The sequence below is a fragment of the Stegodyphus dumicola genome, chromosome 1, assembly GCF_044657685.1.
Source record: "Stegodyphus dumicola isolate Sdum_Otavi_A_Nest chromosome 1, ASM4465768v1".
NCBI lineage: Eukaryota > Metazoa > Arthropoda > Arachnida > Araneae > Eresidae > Stegodyphus > Stegodyphus dumicola.
In genome coordinates this window covers 215,171,303-215,188,931 of record NC_140768.1, presented here as the reverse complement: position 1 = coordinate 215,188,931, position 17,629 = coordinate 215,171,303, and the positions used below count along the sequence as shown (strand labels likewise).

General features: G+C 33.6%; 1 protein-coding gene across 2 annotated transcripts in view; it reads left to right on the top strand.

The window, feature by feature from the left end:
- LOC118193963 (hepatocyte growth factor receptor-like) overlaps positions 1 to 17,629 on the top strand; it is a 184,831-nt gene that overhangs the window by 71,291 nt on the left and 95,911 nt on the right. The window contains exon 1 of one of the 2 annotated variants that reach the window (XM_085825366.1): positions 10,413 to 10,678. The exons of the other annotated variant lie outside the window; for it this stretch is intronic. The gene's annotated coding sequence lies outside the window, so the exon portion shown is untranslated. Of the gene's footprint in view, positions 1 to 10,412; positions 10,679 to 17,629 lie in introns of those variants that run through there. 2 annotated transcript variants of the gene reach the window in all.

Below are 17,629 nucleotides of genomic sequence, written 5' to 3'. Positions count from 1 at the left end.
GAACATTTGGAAGTTTTATTGAGAAATGACTCGTGATTTTTTTCTTGACATAAATTCTGCGAATTATTACGCTGTTGTATCTGTAACTCTTTGAAATTTTAAATCATTTGCTGCGTAATTTGAATAGGCTTGATTTGAAACTTCGGACCAAAAAAATTTTGAATTTTGGAATAATTGGTTATACATGTGGTGCAAAAGTACCTTCACGATTTCAAGTTAAAAAGTTATATGAAAAGTTAAGTTAATTTGCATTTTGAAACTCATAATACAAAGTGTATTTTTTGAGGTTTTATTTACGAAAAATGCTGTCTCTTTTCGCGTGGATAAATTATGAGCTCTTTTTAGCGCATCTTCCATCTTCGCGGTCTTCCTGCCCTCCTTGCGTCTCCTATTGATCTTGTCTCTTGAAATTTGTCTAAAAGTTGCAATATCATATGGTAAGAAGGAGCATATCTGACATTAAATTATCGTTGAAACTTTCTGAGTAGAAATAACGCTTCTTCCATTTTCCAAATAAAAAAATTACGATTTGTATTCTTTCTGCGGGCGTATATCGCTTCATATCGAAACTCCCAAATATTTATTTTAACTTAAAAAAGAGAAACTCAATGCATAGAAATTCCAGAAAGAACTATAGAAATTAAAATCGATAAAGTGCTTTTGCGCCTTCTGTATCTAGTGATATACAGGGGTTGGACAAAAATATGGAAACACCTTTAAAAAAACATGTTTCTTTGCTTAATATGGTGTAGGAAACCCGTTGGCATCCAAAACAGCTTGCAGTCTTCTCGGAATGGATAAATACAGTTCCTGTATGTTTGCCAAGGGAATATTATACCATTCTTCCTGCAAAACGGTGGCAAGTTCAGATAACGATGTTGGCGGTGGATAACGAGAACGCACTTTCCGTTCCAATGTAGACCACAAAGGTTCGATAATATTCAGGTCTGATGACTGTGGTTGCCAGGGGAGATGAGACAACTCATCCTCGTGCTCAGAAAACCAGTCCTGGACAATGTGAGCTGTGTGAACAGGGCCTTTGTCGTCTTGGAAGACACCATCACCATCTGGGAACAAAGTTTGTACCATGGGACGAACTTGATCGACCAAAATGTTCACATAAGTCTTGGCAGTCATGTGCCCTGACACAGTTATCATGGAGCTAGCAGAGAACCACGATATGGCTGCCCAAACCATAACAGAACCTCCGCCATGTTTCACTCTTGGCAACAAGCAGTCTGTATTATAGGCTTGAGATGGAGTTCTCCAGACGTAAACTCGGCCAGAAGTGGGAAACAATGTGAAAGGAGACTCGTCAGACCATATTACTCGCTTCCACTGCTCTATAGTCCAGGCTTTATGACTTAAACACCACCTTTTCCTGTTACGGGCATTAGCATCACTGATGAGTGGCTTCTCAATTGCAGCCCGGCCAGCAATTCCCTGTTTATGAAGCTCCCTTCTAATTGTTTTGGTACTCACTGGGTTCGATAACACAACATTCATTTCAGCAGTAACTTTTGCAGCTGTGGTCTTCTTATTTTTCGTCACAATTGCCCTTAATGATCGTCTGTCACGATCACTCAGGACACACTTTCGTCCGCGCTATGATTTAGCAGATGATGTTTTTCCGCTTTTCAAATATGCGGAATAAATCTTCGATACAGTACCTCTTGAAACACTAAACACCTCGGCTACCTTGCTTACGGAAGCACCTACCATACGTGCTCCAACAATTTGCCCACGTTCGAAGTCTGTTAACTCTGACCTAATGCAATGACAACCTCACATAACAGTACTCCGACAACAACTGAACTGTTTAGCACATTTACGAAGTTGTATAGGTGGCGTCAGCAGTAAAAAACGCCAGCGCCACCTACATATTTCATTAAAATCAATCTTTCTTTTCAAACATGCATTTCACAAGGTGTTTCCATATTTTTGTCCATCCACTGTATCTGAAGCAGGGTTGCCAAGACTAAACTTATATTTCACGACTAAGTTCAGTATAAGTCATAATCGTTTTATGGTAAAGATTTAATAAATTTATATATGAAACACTGTTTGACGCAATTCATTAGTAACCAAAATTGTTATTATTTCAGATGCTCATTGAGACTGTCTGTAACACTTTTGGCGTCACTACTATTCATGGCTCTGAATTTATATGCTACCATTATAAGGTTATTTTTTGTGTTTATTTACTATGTATGCGTAACTTTAAAAAATATAATTAACCATTAATACGGTGAAGAAATCACGTGTTTCTGATATCACAACAGTGCAACAGCTGAGCACCATTACAGGTAATATTGGAAAGCCATAGAAAGTCACATAAATGAAAATTGGTCAGCGAGAGTAATTTGGGAAAGTAGAATATTTTTTCAAGAGATTATGAAAATTAAAGAATTAAATATAAGTGCACTCAAATAATAAATCGTTTGCATTTTAAAATAGTAACCGATATGGGGGGGGGGGGAAAGCAGCGTCTCTTAAAAATGAAAGTAAATGAAGCTTTTTTTTTTTTTTTTTCCCCTTGGTGAAAAAGAAATATTATAATATCTCGTCATTCATACCCCATAGCAGATGCAGTTTTATCTAGATAGTAATATCTGATAAATAATTAATCAGCCCATAGGTCTCTTCTTCGCTTGGAAGTGAGATGTTTCTCATCCCTCCCTTTAGCAGTGTAACTTTCCTGTCATTAGTTTTGCTCTAATGAATAAGATAAATTAGCTTTTTATAGCGTTTTTAATTGTTTCACTGTATTTGATATTAAAGGGATAAAGATATTTAGGTATCGATACTTAATTTGGTAACTAGTTCATAATGTTCGGTTATACAAAAACCTTTTTGCGTTAGAAATTAAAAGTTAAACTTTACTACACTAAGGCTCCATTCACACGATGGCTTTTCAATCGTAAGAAGTCTAAACCTGGCTTCATTGCTAGGCAACCATACTTTGCTTCGCCACAAAAACTGATCAAAGGATTTTGCCTTAAAGCTATAACTGTTATGCCAACTTGGTATAAGAATCAACCAATAGCAGCGAAGCAAAACACGAACTAACATTTAGCTGACGGTTTCGCTGAGCCAACTATAAATTTACGCATGCGCAAATATACCTTCTTTGTTTCGCTACGACTTAAATTCTGTTAAACAGGTGTGAACAGATTTAATGACTTTTATAACTAAAACCACAAAGCATTATGATCAACCTTCGTCTGAAATGCAGTTTAACAGAAACTGAGCGGCAAACAATGGCAAGCTTTGGATGCAATATTTTTGATCAGTCGGCATTATTAATGCTGGAATTTACATTCCCTCCAATGCATTCCCGCTTGCCGAGGGAGGAAATACTGGATTTGAAAGCCTCGATTATTCGAATGGTCAGCTATTCGAACTCATTACATTTTGGTAGGACAGATTTCGATAATAAGGCAAGAAAAAGTGTCATTCTGAAATTCTGAAGTTAGTATTCTGAAAAGTATAATTTAATATAGAAATAAAATACTTTGTATAGTTTTCTTGAAAAATTAATTAGTTTGAAATAACCATTCTTCTAGATACGAAGATGTGTTATCCGAACCAATCATCGTTTGACTAATTTCGGATAATCGATATTCTACAGTATAAAGAAAAAATATTGTAATTTTTTGGTCGTGTACGATTTGTCTATTGTCCATGTCTAGCTCATAGACGTTCGTTTTGCAGCAAACAGTTAAAATACTCGCAACTGCACTGCGTATTCATAAAAATAATCCCTTAAATGACATTCATTTAATGCAAAGTAATTTTACTGAATTTGATTTTAATTACTTTTGTGGTTTCTGTTCAAAGAATTAAATGTTAAGCGCTTAAAAACACCATCTACGATAAATAAGTAATAATGTACTGTTTCTTTGCTGAAAACCATTGTTTAAAAGACTTAGATTATCGCAAAGTACAGTAGGACTGTCCGAAGGAAAAGATGACTTCGTAGAGAACTTTTGAAGAGAAACTCGTATACAGAAAACCATGAAAACAAAACTGCTATGCTCCCAGCCCCTTCATTGCGATTTGAACCTGGTTCTAACTGCCAATATTCAGTGTTCAGCCGCTGATGAGAAAGAAGTTTGTAATAATTGAACTAAACGAGTTAACTGCTTAAAATCTGAAAAATAATTAACTTTAGTAATTTTCTATAAATGTTCATAAGTATCATAGTATAACATTTTTTGATTTCTTGTTTTACGTTAAAACTTCTCATTTTGTATCTGGTTTCATAAAATTGATAACAATGATCTTGACATTCGCCACAATGATGATTGCAAAGACGATTAATAATGAACACAATTATCACAATGATGATTAACATCTGATCTTGATCATATGAGATGTAAATATTGCTTTAATTTATTCTGCATTTTTAGTCCAAAGGGGCTTTGTTCCTGAGGGACTATTGTTTTCGTTTTGCGCTTTTGCGTCGAATCACTCTGAATGTCCGTTTCACCTTTCAAATTGTTGCTACCAAATATTATCGCCCTGCATTATATTTGAAGAAATTAAATAATGAAGAATCTGCATAAATGTATATATGTTTCTAGTACTGTGATAAAACAACGGTACCTATAGCCATCCAGTTTTGAATGGCGTAATCCTACTGCGAATATGGGCATCTGAAAGCCCAAATTTGAAATTTGGAATTTATTTTATTATCTATTTCATATTTTGTAAAACTTTAATGAGTTTTTGATTAACAAACTCAAGGATTTCAAAGCGAGCAATGGCAACGTTGTACAGAGAAAACATTTTTATCTGCAGCGCTCGAGACGATCGGAAATTCTAGATATGCTCAATTTAAAACTATTTTGCGATATTACTCTTGAACTGAATTTTATGGTTTAAGTGTGAAGAACGTGATATTTAATAAATAAAGGTAACAGCCAAAATGTTTAAAAAACGCCCCTTTGGACGAAATTTAAAATCTGAAATCCTTCAGATTTTCTTTGCCTTTTTTTTTAGGGGGGGGGAAACATTTACAAGCGTTTCTTTAAAAAACGTTACATTGGAAAATTATGCTAAAATGCATTTATTCTCCCCTTTAAATGAAAAGGACTGTGAATAAAAACAGCTTCCTCTTTTTCTCGCTGATTGCATATCTAGTTAAGGTTTCGGGTATCTCCTCCTCAAGGATTCTTTCCCGATGTTCAGTGTTAAAACTGTTGTGCTATCCGAAAATCATCTGCAAGAAGTCATTAGTGGCAAGGCCGTCAGTTTAAAGCGAAGGTGAAATATTCCTTTCGTAGGAGTGGCTCTCTAGTGAAAGCAGATTGTTCACTTTAATTGTATCATTTTTTGGCAACAAAAATAGGGGGGGGGGGAAAAGAGGGACACTTCATTTTAGATGATTAATTAATGAAATCGGTATCATTTTTTTATTAAAATTAGAAAATGATCTAATTAACTTTGTGATAACTATTGTACATTTCATTGTAGGTATTAAACCTCTCTTGATATTAATTAATTTTAGAGAATCCTTGCAATTAATTGATAACGAGAGAGCAAATATTCAATCTAACTTGTCTTCTGGAATGTTATTTTTGCCTGTTTTAAAATCTCTACTGAAAGTACTCCGTAGAAAGGGCCGTTAGTAACTGTTGCTATGGTAACTGCTTCAAAGAAATGGATTTTCTCCCAATTGAATACACCGAGTGAGTTAGAAATGCTGCAGAGGAAGGTGATTAACAGTTGAATAGACGGACCTGTGTCAATGACATCATCATTTATTTCCTGTTTTGTAAGATGATATTGTTTGTTGATTCACCGAGTTACAAATGCATTCTATGTTAGACCTACTTCTTATCACTTTTCCGACAAATTTTGTTTATGAAAGATATATGTTACTTTTCTATCAGGCTCATAAACGTGAAAGATCATATAAGCTTAAAACTGCTAGAAATCGATATGGAAGAGAAGTACAAGAAAGCATAGCTTCTGAAAATTTTTGAAAAATTAATTCATTTTAGTCGTTTTCGAATTTTTTTTACCAGATTACTGGATATATAAAGTTGAAAAATCGGCAAGTTCGTTTTTCGAGTTATTCTCTTACTTTCAATTATGCAGATTATATCTTAATAAACCTAAACTTTTGTACAATTTGGAGGAATGTATATTTTGTAATTATCGTATACAAAATGAAAAAGAAAATTCTCTCTCGAAAATTTTCGAACACCGAGTCATCGTTTTATAAATGCATTAGTAGTCAAATCCATATTAAAGCAAAATTTAATTTTACGTACATGCAGTTAAGAAATACTCAAAAAAATATCCATGTTAAATTTTAAAAAACGAAATTAAAATTATAAAAGATTTCGAATGAAGTTAAACTCAGATAATTACATCAAGACATTTTACATTAACGAAGATTTAAAACGAGACCTTACAAGTAATTGAACATGGTAAAGCGAATTTTCCTATGTGCAGTTTTGGCCTGACAGACCTTTAATTGTACCTGACAAAGTGACTAAATTTTCTATAATAATAAAATGTCGGAAGTAAATTACTGTTTCTATCTCAGATTAAGTTGTCACCAGTTTCACAGTTTAACTTTTTTAATTGAAATGAATTTTGAGTTATAATATTTTTGAGTTATAATATAATTTCATTTTTAGTTCTTTTTTGTCAAAGATGCTGTTTTGTTAAAATCAGCGATTTTAGCTATAGAATGATTTCGAAGTATTTGCGTGCAAAAATATTCTCTATTTTTATTTACTGTTTATGAGAAATAACAATTCCTTTCAAACCAAAACGATAATCATTCTGCTTTAAGTCAGGATTATTTCTAAAATTTAGTTTTTCATCGCTGTTACTTGAGAATTTCGATTTTTAAAAAGTGTAATTTCTTGCTTAGTAGTTAAGTTTCGTCTTCTGGCAATTCCAAGTAACTTCTTCAAGTTTCTGTCAACAGGCATGAAGCTGGATTTTTCACTGTCGATTTGCTGATAAAGCTCTCATTATATATTTCAGTTCTTAAGTTTGCTTCGATTCATCCGAATACAATGCTAATCGTTCATGCTTACTGACAGTATCAATTTCCATTTGAGATGTGATGGATGTGGAGGGGGTCATGTAAACATTGAGAAATATTTATGACGCTTAGCTAAACCGACACCGCAGATTAAATTATAAAAGAAACTGCTTTATATATGTTTATTCGTTTAGCATTACATGGTTTCCCTGTGCTCTAATTTTAGTTTGAACGTGATTTAATTACTATAAATCTGTCAGTTGCTGTAATGGCATTCAAAGTCGTCGTTTTGTTTTGCTTATGTCACTAACAGGATTTATAATCTTCATTGTAATAGATAATTACATTGTTCTGATAATTTACCGATCTGATGAGTCCATCTTTTTAATTTTCATTTGTGAAATCTTATCCCTTGCTATAATTACAGAACGGTGACAGATACGAGACAATGCTAATCCATTTAGTTTGTTTACCGAATCGAATGAATTGATATTATTTTAGTCTATCTTATTGTCTTTGGTTTTTGTTCACCTTTGTTTTTAGCCTTAATTTTAAATACTCTTCTAACTGTACAGCCAATTACGTCCGAAATCTATTAGAAGATATAAGTCAAAATTTGCTAACACAACAATAGCTAAAATGTACTGATAGCCAAACAGCCTAGACCAGGGGTTCTCAACCGGTGGTACGCAAGAGAAAAATAGGTGGTACGCAAAGAAGCAAACCATTTTTAACTATTAAATTCAAAAATTAAAACCCTAACATCCTGACTGAGTTTTTTTCTCTAACACTCCTAAATTTATGCAATCTGAGCTTTGTTCAAGAGTGGTGGTGGTAGTAGTACTTTGTAGTGGTGGTAGTACTAAAGGTTTTCAATTTTTGTTTAGATGGTACGCATTAGTCAAAATCTTGAGAACCGCTGGCCTAGTCATAGGAAGAACAGACCATGGTACGGGCAGATGGGGAAGTCCTTCCCGGGTGGCGCATTTTTAGGGGCGGCAATTTTCTGCCTGAAATATTGTTTTGTAAGGAATCAGGTGGATATTCAAGATAGGTGAAGGATAATTAGCTAGTTAAATTGCCATACTTAATTAAATTGAGTGTTCAAAGAAATGACATCGTGATTTCAGCTGCTACATAACATTTGTTATACCTTTTTTATTCCGTCGAAACTTTTGGATGCAAATTACAAATGCCAACTAAGTTACGATCACGACATTAATAAAGAAGACTTCTTCGTTAAGAAAGAACTATGTTAGAGTTTTATTTCTGTTATTGCTAGAGAAATAACAAAGTGGAAAGCAAAGTGGACGTGCATTCCTTTTTAATTTTTCCAGTTCATTCTAAAATGCAATCTCCAGAATGTTTTACTACTGCTGGAAACTTTCCTCTCAGTTGTTTTAAGTGTTGCTAGTTGTAAGCAGCGTTTTCTAAATAAAAATCATTTAAAAAAGTAAAAATATGCATTTAAGAAATCTTTCTCTACTGGTCTACGTCACAGCAGAAGCAATCATACAGACCTCTATAGTGATAGAATTTAAGTTTTTCTTCAAAAATAATGGTAATGCTTTAATTAATTTCTCTGCATGTAGTTTTGACATTTTTTACAGTTATTTGTTTGTATAGCAAGAGACAGATTTAGAAACTGCCCTAGACGACAAAAGTTGTAGCTATGCCACTGTAGCTGTGTGGACCGGGCACAATCATATGCAGCATATGATATGGATTTTCGGAGGGCCCTAGCGAAATTATTTTTGCAAGCGACTAATAAACGAGGATATATTTTTCTGTGAATTGTGAATATTTTTAATTTTATATCCGGCGTACTGAACCCTAGCGCCGAAAATGCCGCAGCCGGGCTTAATAGTACGTAGTTTAAACAGAGCTAGAAAGTTCTATAGGCGTAAATGTACTACAAAAAAAACTCAAAAACCAGTATTCATTAAAGTGTATTGTGGAACAGTTATTTCAATTATCAGAAATTCCAGTTATTAAGATCGCTATTCCCCCCCCCAAGCCAACTAAAATTAAGCTAGTTGTTAATTAATTCATTCGCACTATTTCTTTGATTTCAATGACATTTTTCACTGAAATCGTAAAATTATTACGAGCATTAAGTGCAAATATTTAATAGTATGAATTTTATTGTTAGTATTAATATTATATTATTTAAATTAAAATAGTTCTGAGATTAATCACAGTTCTATAGAAACGGGTTAAACATTTTGCATTATGCAAATATTCGGTGATTCCATTGTTTAATTTCAGTACTGTAAAAATTAAAATAAGATTGTATGTTTTTATGTTAGGAACCACTTAAAGAATAAATAACTAAAAATTGCTTAAAGATTTTAAAGAATGGGTTGTTTGTGAAAAAAAATAAAATGTAATTTGATTGCCTGATATTTTAAGACGGGGAAGTATTCTGTATTTTGTTTAATGAAAGTAAAAAGATTTTATTTTATTAACTGTATATTTTTTATATCAAAAAAAGGACGAAAATGAAGGGAAAAAAAGCTTTGGTAAAAACCATTTGTTCTAAAAGTAGAGAGGGATGGACTAACTTGCAATATGAAAACTTCAAATAATATTTTAACGCATTGAAGAATAATTAACTAATAATGACACTGAAGAATAATTTACCATTAAGTATTAAAAAATTAAAAAATAATACTAAAAAATTAAAAATAAATAAATAAATCATGCAAACATTTTACTTTTTCGTTCACATATAAAATAATGTCTACCATTGGCAACTCATAACTCATGCGTAGATGTCCTACAGTTACTTGCGTGCACAGGAAATTAAATCACCTCTGTCTTACAGAAATCAATTCAGGTAGCTCAAAGGAACTATTGGTCTTCATAAATGAAGTAAGCGTATATTTGTGATTACGTTATCGATTATTATTTCCTTTTTGTTATAATATCCTAAGTGTAAACTGTATTAACCTTTTGCGTCAAATTTTTTTTTTTTTTTTTTTCGTCGAAAAGAAAGTACTGTATGTAAGCACTGAATATTCGACTAAAATTGTTTGTGTCACAAGTATATATGTGTATAAAAATCTTTTCCTCAGGTTTGCATAGATGATATGTTAACGACAATTAAAATTCCGAACAAGTATTTTGTAACTAGGCGGGACTTTGGAGGATGCTCCGAAACAGATTTTAATATCACGTCCTGTTGCTTTTGATTATTCTAATCGAAGATGTAACTCCTCGGACAATGCATCGTTCAGCTAAATCACTGCTGCCCCTCGATCCAGCAAACCTCCACGGTCGCCCACGCGAGTGGAACAAGTGTCACGTTAAACCACATTCCCCTCTTCCCCCAAACAATCGTGGTCACGTGAGCTCGCGTGCCGGTTTGGCTAGCGTAAATCGCCGGTCTCCCATTTCCAGTTGGAGTAGACGGTGCGATCCGTTTCCAACTCGTAGGACCACTCTACAAGGTCCGATCTTCATTACCATTCAATATGAAGCGTGAAGTAGCTTTTATGTATTTCTGTTGAGCAATTTTCCACGTTAGTTTCCTTTGCTGTTGTACAACGCGGGTGTTTTCAAGTTTTAACTGCTATCAGGAATTGGGATAGCAGGAAACGTACGTTTACCGTACAGGTGTGAAGCATCTCTCGAAGAGGAAGTTGTTACAGGTGGATAAAAATACAGGTATGCTTTTTTTAGTTTTCCTTTGCATGCATTGAAAAGTTGAAAAATAGTTGCCTCATAGTATTTAAAGTTTAATTGTAGCCAGAGTCTTAGCTAGGGTTTTCAGCGCCCAGGGACAACTGAAGATTTCGCGCCCCCTACTGCTTGCCAAGGATGGAAAACATTTAATTCTAAAATGTCGTAACATCAGTTTGGCACCCCTTGGATTCTGCGCCCGGGGGACAGATGCCCCCCTTGCCCCCCTCTAGCTACGCCCCTGATTGTAGCTTGGAGTTTTAACGAGTGAAGTGTTTTAGTATAAGAGAAATGTTTTAGATGATTAAAAGGAAACAGTTGTTTTATACATTCAAATTCCAAATTCTTCGAAATTTTGTTTTGTAGAAATTTGGTCGAAATTTTAAGGTGCCAAAAAAAATAATGCATTCAGAATAAGTTAGTTCTGTAATATTTCCTCGAATTTTACTCGATCTTCATGATGCTCCAAAATAATTTTCTCTATCTTCCTCTTATATTTCTAATCTACACTGTATGTTCACACTTTTAAACCGATAGGGGCTGGTTACCCATAAATTGAACTAGCTGCATAACTAGCATATTATGGCAAAATGTAGTAAGGCAATCTGTCTTGTGTGAAGGCTTTGAGGGAACAGATTAGTATTTACTCTATGGAGCGTTATTATATTTGCTTACGCAAAAATTTAAAAAAATAAATGAAATAATTCACGCAGCAGCTATCTGTGTACCAGTGTCAGTGGTTCTTTTATTGAGTGCTATGATCCATTCATCCAGTATCATAATGAAGTTTGGATCATGAATTCAATATGCATAAGTTGTAAGGTAGTTTATTTTAATTAACCAATTATTATGATTTAACTATAACTTCTTCTTTCCGTATTCCTCAGCAGAATGCAAATTAGTTGTGTGTTTTTTTAAACTGAAGGTTTTCAAGATTTAGTTGCTTCTAGAAGCCCTGTCTTGCTGTTACTCTCGCTAGCTCGGCCTAAAGTTTTATTCCGGCTTTAGCATCTTGCTAGTCGATGTTCGAAAATAAGAGCCAGTAAAATTCTGAGCCCAAATTTTTATTTCATAGGTTGTATCCGACTAGATTACCTGCATTTGACTTTAACTTCTGTTTCGTTAATTAAAATGTTCGCGAGATAGCGGAAGTTCAATGTAGGACAAGCTTTACTATTCTGTTCAGTTTAAGCCTAGATGAAAAGTTTATTTTAACCTTTTTCAGCATTTGAATTTGTTTAAGACTTAGCAATAACTCGTTAGCAGTATAGTACGGTCTACAGGACTTAAATTCCCAGTTACAGTAGAATCCTACAACGTCAAAGCTGAAAAATATAAGAATAGTTATTAAAAAACTTTTAGTTGCAGTTATTATTTAATATTGGAATTATTATTGTAATCATTATTTAACATTTTTGTTGTCTGTGTACTTGTGGTTGAAACATTAGAATGAAATATTTAAATTTAGTTGTCCAAGAATAGAGTGAAGCGTAGTTGATGTTTAGAAATAATTTGTGGGTACTCAGAAGTGATTGCAGACGTTTCAAATAGGCGGTAAATCACTGGCATTCTGGGATTTGTGCACTTCTTTCATTGAACAGTGTTAAAAGCTTTTGAAGAACCGAAATCTTTAATAGATATTTAAAAATTTCTCAGTGATAAAACGAGCATCAAAATGTAAGGATGATTAGATAGTTCTGGAGAAATGCCTTTGGAAAAATTTCTATTGATCTAAAATAGTTAAGGATTTGAAAAAGCAAGAAAGATTATCAGTCGTTGTCAAAAAACAGTGCAGAAAAGATATGTTTGATGTTAACCAATTTGTCAAATAACTTTTCCATAAAAATGGTAAATGTTTAATATGATGCGAGTGGATAAAGCAATCCATGTTCTGCTGTACTTACTGTTCTTTTTTTTTTTTTTTTTTTTTTTTTTTAAATATAGTAGCAAAGTAAAATTATAATTAAATGTCTTGACTTTTGATTCCTTTAATTTTTCTTCAATAAGAAAAATTGCGTGCGTATTTGTTTGCAAGATTATGTTCTCCTGCAGTTTTGTCTTCTTCAGTTATTAAATAACATCAAAATTACTTTAGCACTTTTTACCATTGATCAGAGAAAGTAGAAATTTGGATCGTCCATTGATCAGAAAAAGTAGAAATTTGGATCCTCATGAATTTTCATATGTAGCCTTTCCAGAATCGTGGCGATGGGGAAGTTAAACCAAAAATCTCTTACTAATTGTAATTTATGTATCTGTAAAACTCTTAAAAATGTAAGTAAGCACAGTTTTTAGTCCAGAGGGGCTTTGTCGCTGAAGGATTATTGTTTTCGTTTTGCGATTTTGCGTTGGTTCACTATACATGTCCGTTTCACTTTTCAAACTGTTACCACCAAATATTAGAGTCCTGCATTATATTTGAAGGAATTAAATAATGAAAAATCTGCATAAATGTATGTATATTTCTCGCATTGTGATAAAACAACGGTACATAGAGCTATCGAATTTTGAATCACGTAATCCTACTGAGATTATGGGCATGTGGAAGCCCAAATTTGAAACATGGAATTTGTTTTATTATCGATTTCATATTTTGTAAAACTTTAATGAATTTTTGATTAACAAACTCAAGGATTTCAAAGCGAGCAATGGCAACGTTGTACAGAAAAAACATTTTTATCTCCAGCGCGCGAGACTCTGTATCGGAAATTCTAAAGATATGCTAAATTTAAAACTATTTTGCGATATTGCTCTTGATCTGAATTTTATGGTTTAAGTGCGAAGAACGTGGTATTTAATAAATAAAAATAACAGACAAAATGTTAAAAATAAACGCCCCTTTGGACGTAATTTAAAATCTGAAACCTTTCGAATTTTAATTTAATTTAATTTAATTTATTTCCCTAATGAATTCGATGAGAACAGCTACATCAGATTACAAGGATCGTCTGTTGCTTGTGTCCGTTAGATGTGGAACTGCTGACGATTAAATTCTGACCATCTTACTATTGTCTAAATCAGAAATTGTTTCAGATATCGCAGCAGAAAGGGGGGAAAAAAATCCTTTCAAATACGTTAGCGTCTGTTCAAAGATTTGTAAGTCAAAACAACTTCTGAAACGAAGTAGAAGCGCTAAGCAGGTAATTGCCATGAACGTGGGAAAGCGCCGCTCAGGCTATTACAAACCTTTCAGTTTCATACTTTTCGCGGAGAACTGAACGGTCCGTTGTCTTCTGGAGTGCGCTTTTTTACGCGTTAGGGAATTATGAGGAGAGTGGGAGAGGACTGAGAAGAATGGAGTAGAAAATAGCTCAACGCGACAGTTCGTAACATGTGACGTCATTCCTTGTTGTAGCGATGGAAAACATGCACTGTCAAAGCGAGTGTCAAAAGTTGCCCCGAATAGAGTATCGTACTATTATTGCATCTAAAGTAAACATCAAATATGCTATAAAATACCACAGAGAGACCTTTTCAGACCTTGAGGATCGTGAGAAAAAAGTATCGTATTTTTCTTTTGTCTTTTTCGTATAATATTCCCTCTCCCCAGTGTGATATGGGTATACTGATTTCAAAGTTTGTATGGAACGCGATACCTTCAGTTAAGCATGATGTTAATTTATTGCTTGTGTATAAATTATATGCAGAAATATATTTTCAGGATATAAATATATAATTTTCACCTTACTTTTTTTGTTCCGTCATTGGAAGGGCATTATAACATAGACAGACATAAGAGCTATTTGCCCAGTAGTCGTTTTGAGAATCCGTATTGCAAAATTTTTTAACTAAAAATACAATACGTGGAAATATGTAGTCAGAGTTAGATTAATCATATAAGGTTAATATTTAAACTAACCAGTTATTTATAATTTCGTCCTCTACTATAACTTCTCCTCACCAGAAATGTAAATGAGTTAAAGGGTATTTATGCTGAGGTTTTTGAATTGTAAGACAGAGCGTGTTTCTGCCTTTCGCGGGCACTTTATGTAGTTCTGCCAGCTCTGATAAGTTTGTATTTATTCGGCTTTGCGTTATTGCTGCCGAAATTTAAATTTTATTAAACTATTTGACCTAGTTTACACTTAATTTCATTGTGTAGTCTCTTACTACTAGTGTAAGTTTTAAATTCTGAATTTAACTGTTATTTTAATTGTATTATAAGGTATTTTTCCCGCCTTCTTGACATGCCTTCGTGGTGTGGTGGTCTGCACGCTGGGCGTGTATTCCAGAGGTCCGTGGTTCGATTCCCGGCGAAGGATTTGCTAATTTTTCAATTCTCCTGCTTCCAAAAAAATAATCTAATGTCTCTACAGTATTACAAGGTGTGGTTGATTCTGTTAACACGAGAAGTGCATTTATGTTCAAAATTCTGTTTTTGTAAAAAAGGTTGTTTAAACCTTTTCAAGTTTCTGTTTTCACTTCAGACTCAGCGATAATTCGCTTTACATCTGTTAGGAGTTTGGAACTAGTTTATGCTCCCAAAGCAATTCAGACACTGGAACCATTAAGCAAAGTAAGCACGTTCATAGCACATCAAGGAAAAGGGGCAGTACAAAAAATGGGCTTAGGCGCTCAGGAAAGGGCCAACCACAAAAATTTTCCATTGCTGTTTTACCATGAAATGTTTGGTGCAGCGAAAATGCCAGGGAATTTGGGAAAACTGGTGTAAATATATATGGGGGGCATCAAATATTTTCAAGTGCTTAGGGACTCTTAAAGTCTTAATCCGCTCCAGCTTTTGTATACATTCAAAAAGCTTTTGGTTCAATACCTCGCTTACTAAATTATTCTTAAAAGAAGTAGGCGTGCAGCTAATTCTTATGCCAACGACTATTGCTTTGATGTTAGCAAGTTATTGCTATGACTATTAATCAGTTAACACCCACAGACAGATTGGGACTTAATAAAATATTGTTTATCCCCTTCTAGTGAATTACAATTAAAACTAGAATGTATAGCACTGAAAAAGTTGATTAATTGATTGACAGAAAGAAAACTGAGGCAATCTGCTCTTAGTATTTCAAATTACCAAAAATATGTTTCTCTCTGACAGCACACCTGATTGCTGCTGTGAACTAACTAATCGCTTAACTAGTCACTGGAGAAAATTGACGGCTCAATTATCTAAATGTAAAGTACTAGACTTATTTAGCTAAAAAAGCGCCGTAATTGTTTGCAAAAGTAGAATTTCATTATATTCTTCTATCAGTTATCTCGGCGATGTAGAATTATAAATTACAGAAGACTGTGAAGTAGTCTGGGAAGATGTGTGATTAGCCGGTTTTTGGATAACAAAAGGGCCGACATGGAACATTATCGGAACTTTGCTATCCTGGGTGTCATCCTGAGTTACCAGAAGTTTATTCTACTATAAAACTTTCATTCTCCATTTATGCACTAAAATGAAAAATGAAATACTAGTGCAAAGTGAATTTCTTTATTTTGCAAGCCATTTCGGAAACAGGAAGTTGGAGAGGTGTGTACCATATGCATATGTGTTTTTCTGTTACCGGAATTGGTGCCTTCGAGATATGGAACAAGAGTTAAGATATCCAATAGTATGTTTCCATTTGGAAAACAACAAAACTCCAGTTTATTTATATGGTTTCTCACAAAATGCTATGAAAAAGAAAATGAGTATATCATCGGAAAGGAAGGATTTACTTAAAACGAAAATCATAAAATTGCTTTATAATTTAGCAACTGTGTTTTTTAAATCATTTTTATATATGTTTACTTGTTAGAATATCAGAAGCACGGTATTCTTTCAAAAACATTTACATGTGTTCTCTTGTAGTATTTAACCTCTTTCACTGAGATGCAACACTGATCTAGTAATTTGGCAATGACAGAGATTAAAACAAAAAATTTTTTAAATATCACATTTTTGATAACTAGTCGTTAAGTGCGACTCGTTTTCTAACTATTTAAGTTGAAGCAATGTTATTCTAAATATTTAATAATATCTTAATTAAATATCTTAATTAATAATAATAGCATAAATGATAAATAGTCGTTATAACTGATTATTGCAATAACTATTATTACGATTGTGGAAATGACTCTGGTTACAGCGATATATTATGAGCAATTATAATTTTTAGAAAAGAAAGCGTAAATAATCCCCCCCCCCCTCCCGAAAAAAATTGATTATTCGAATTTTCTGAATATCCTGATCCGTTGCGGTTCTATTTAACCTGAATGTTTGGAATTCTGCTCTGCTGCTATAAAGGGTATGATTAGCCATGATTATATTTGTGAGGCCCAGAGAGCTTGTTCTAATTTCTCCTGAAGCACAAAGTTAGATACGGTTGGCATTAAGGATGGTAAGGAGAGCGCCCGTAGGCTCTTAGCGATGAAGGCCTCTTTACTGTTTTCGTCGATGCTTAATGCTAATAGTGCAGTTGTAGATTCTAAAGTAATCGCAGTAGAAATCTTATAAATTAAAAACATCTAATGTAAGATTTTGTTGCTCAATTTGGCATTTTTAAGGAAATTTTAACGGCGAATTTTAATAACTAATTTTGAAAATTTCACAATAAATAAAACATATGGGACAAATTTAATATTAAAAATATGAAATAATGAACGGTTAATAATAAATATGTCAACACGAGTTTGAAACTGCGCTACAGACCTGGCTTCTTCTTTTTACATTCTTTGAAAGGGGAGTGAATTGAAATGACGCATTTTTGTAGAATCAACAATCAATCATTCGTCTGGGTTTATCACTGAGATCATATTCTCTGTCATTTTCGAATGCTGTCTTAGTTTTCAACAATTTTTAAAGCAATATTTTTACCACATATTTTGCATAGAAACCGATAAGAATTTTGATTATATTTGCATGCTTTTCTATATTTCACCTGTAAATACGACGTCATCATAGTTCTCGATGGCTCAGTCATCGGACGAAACTTATTCCATGGTATT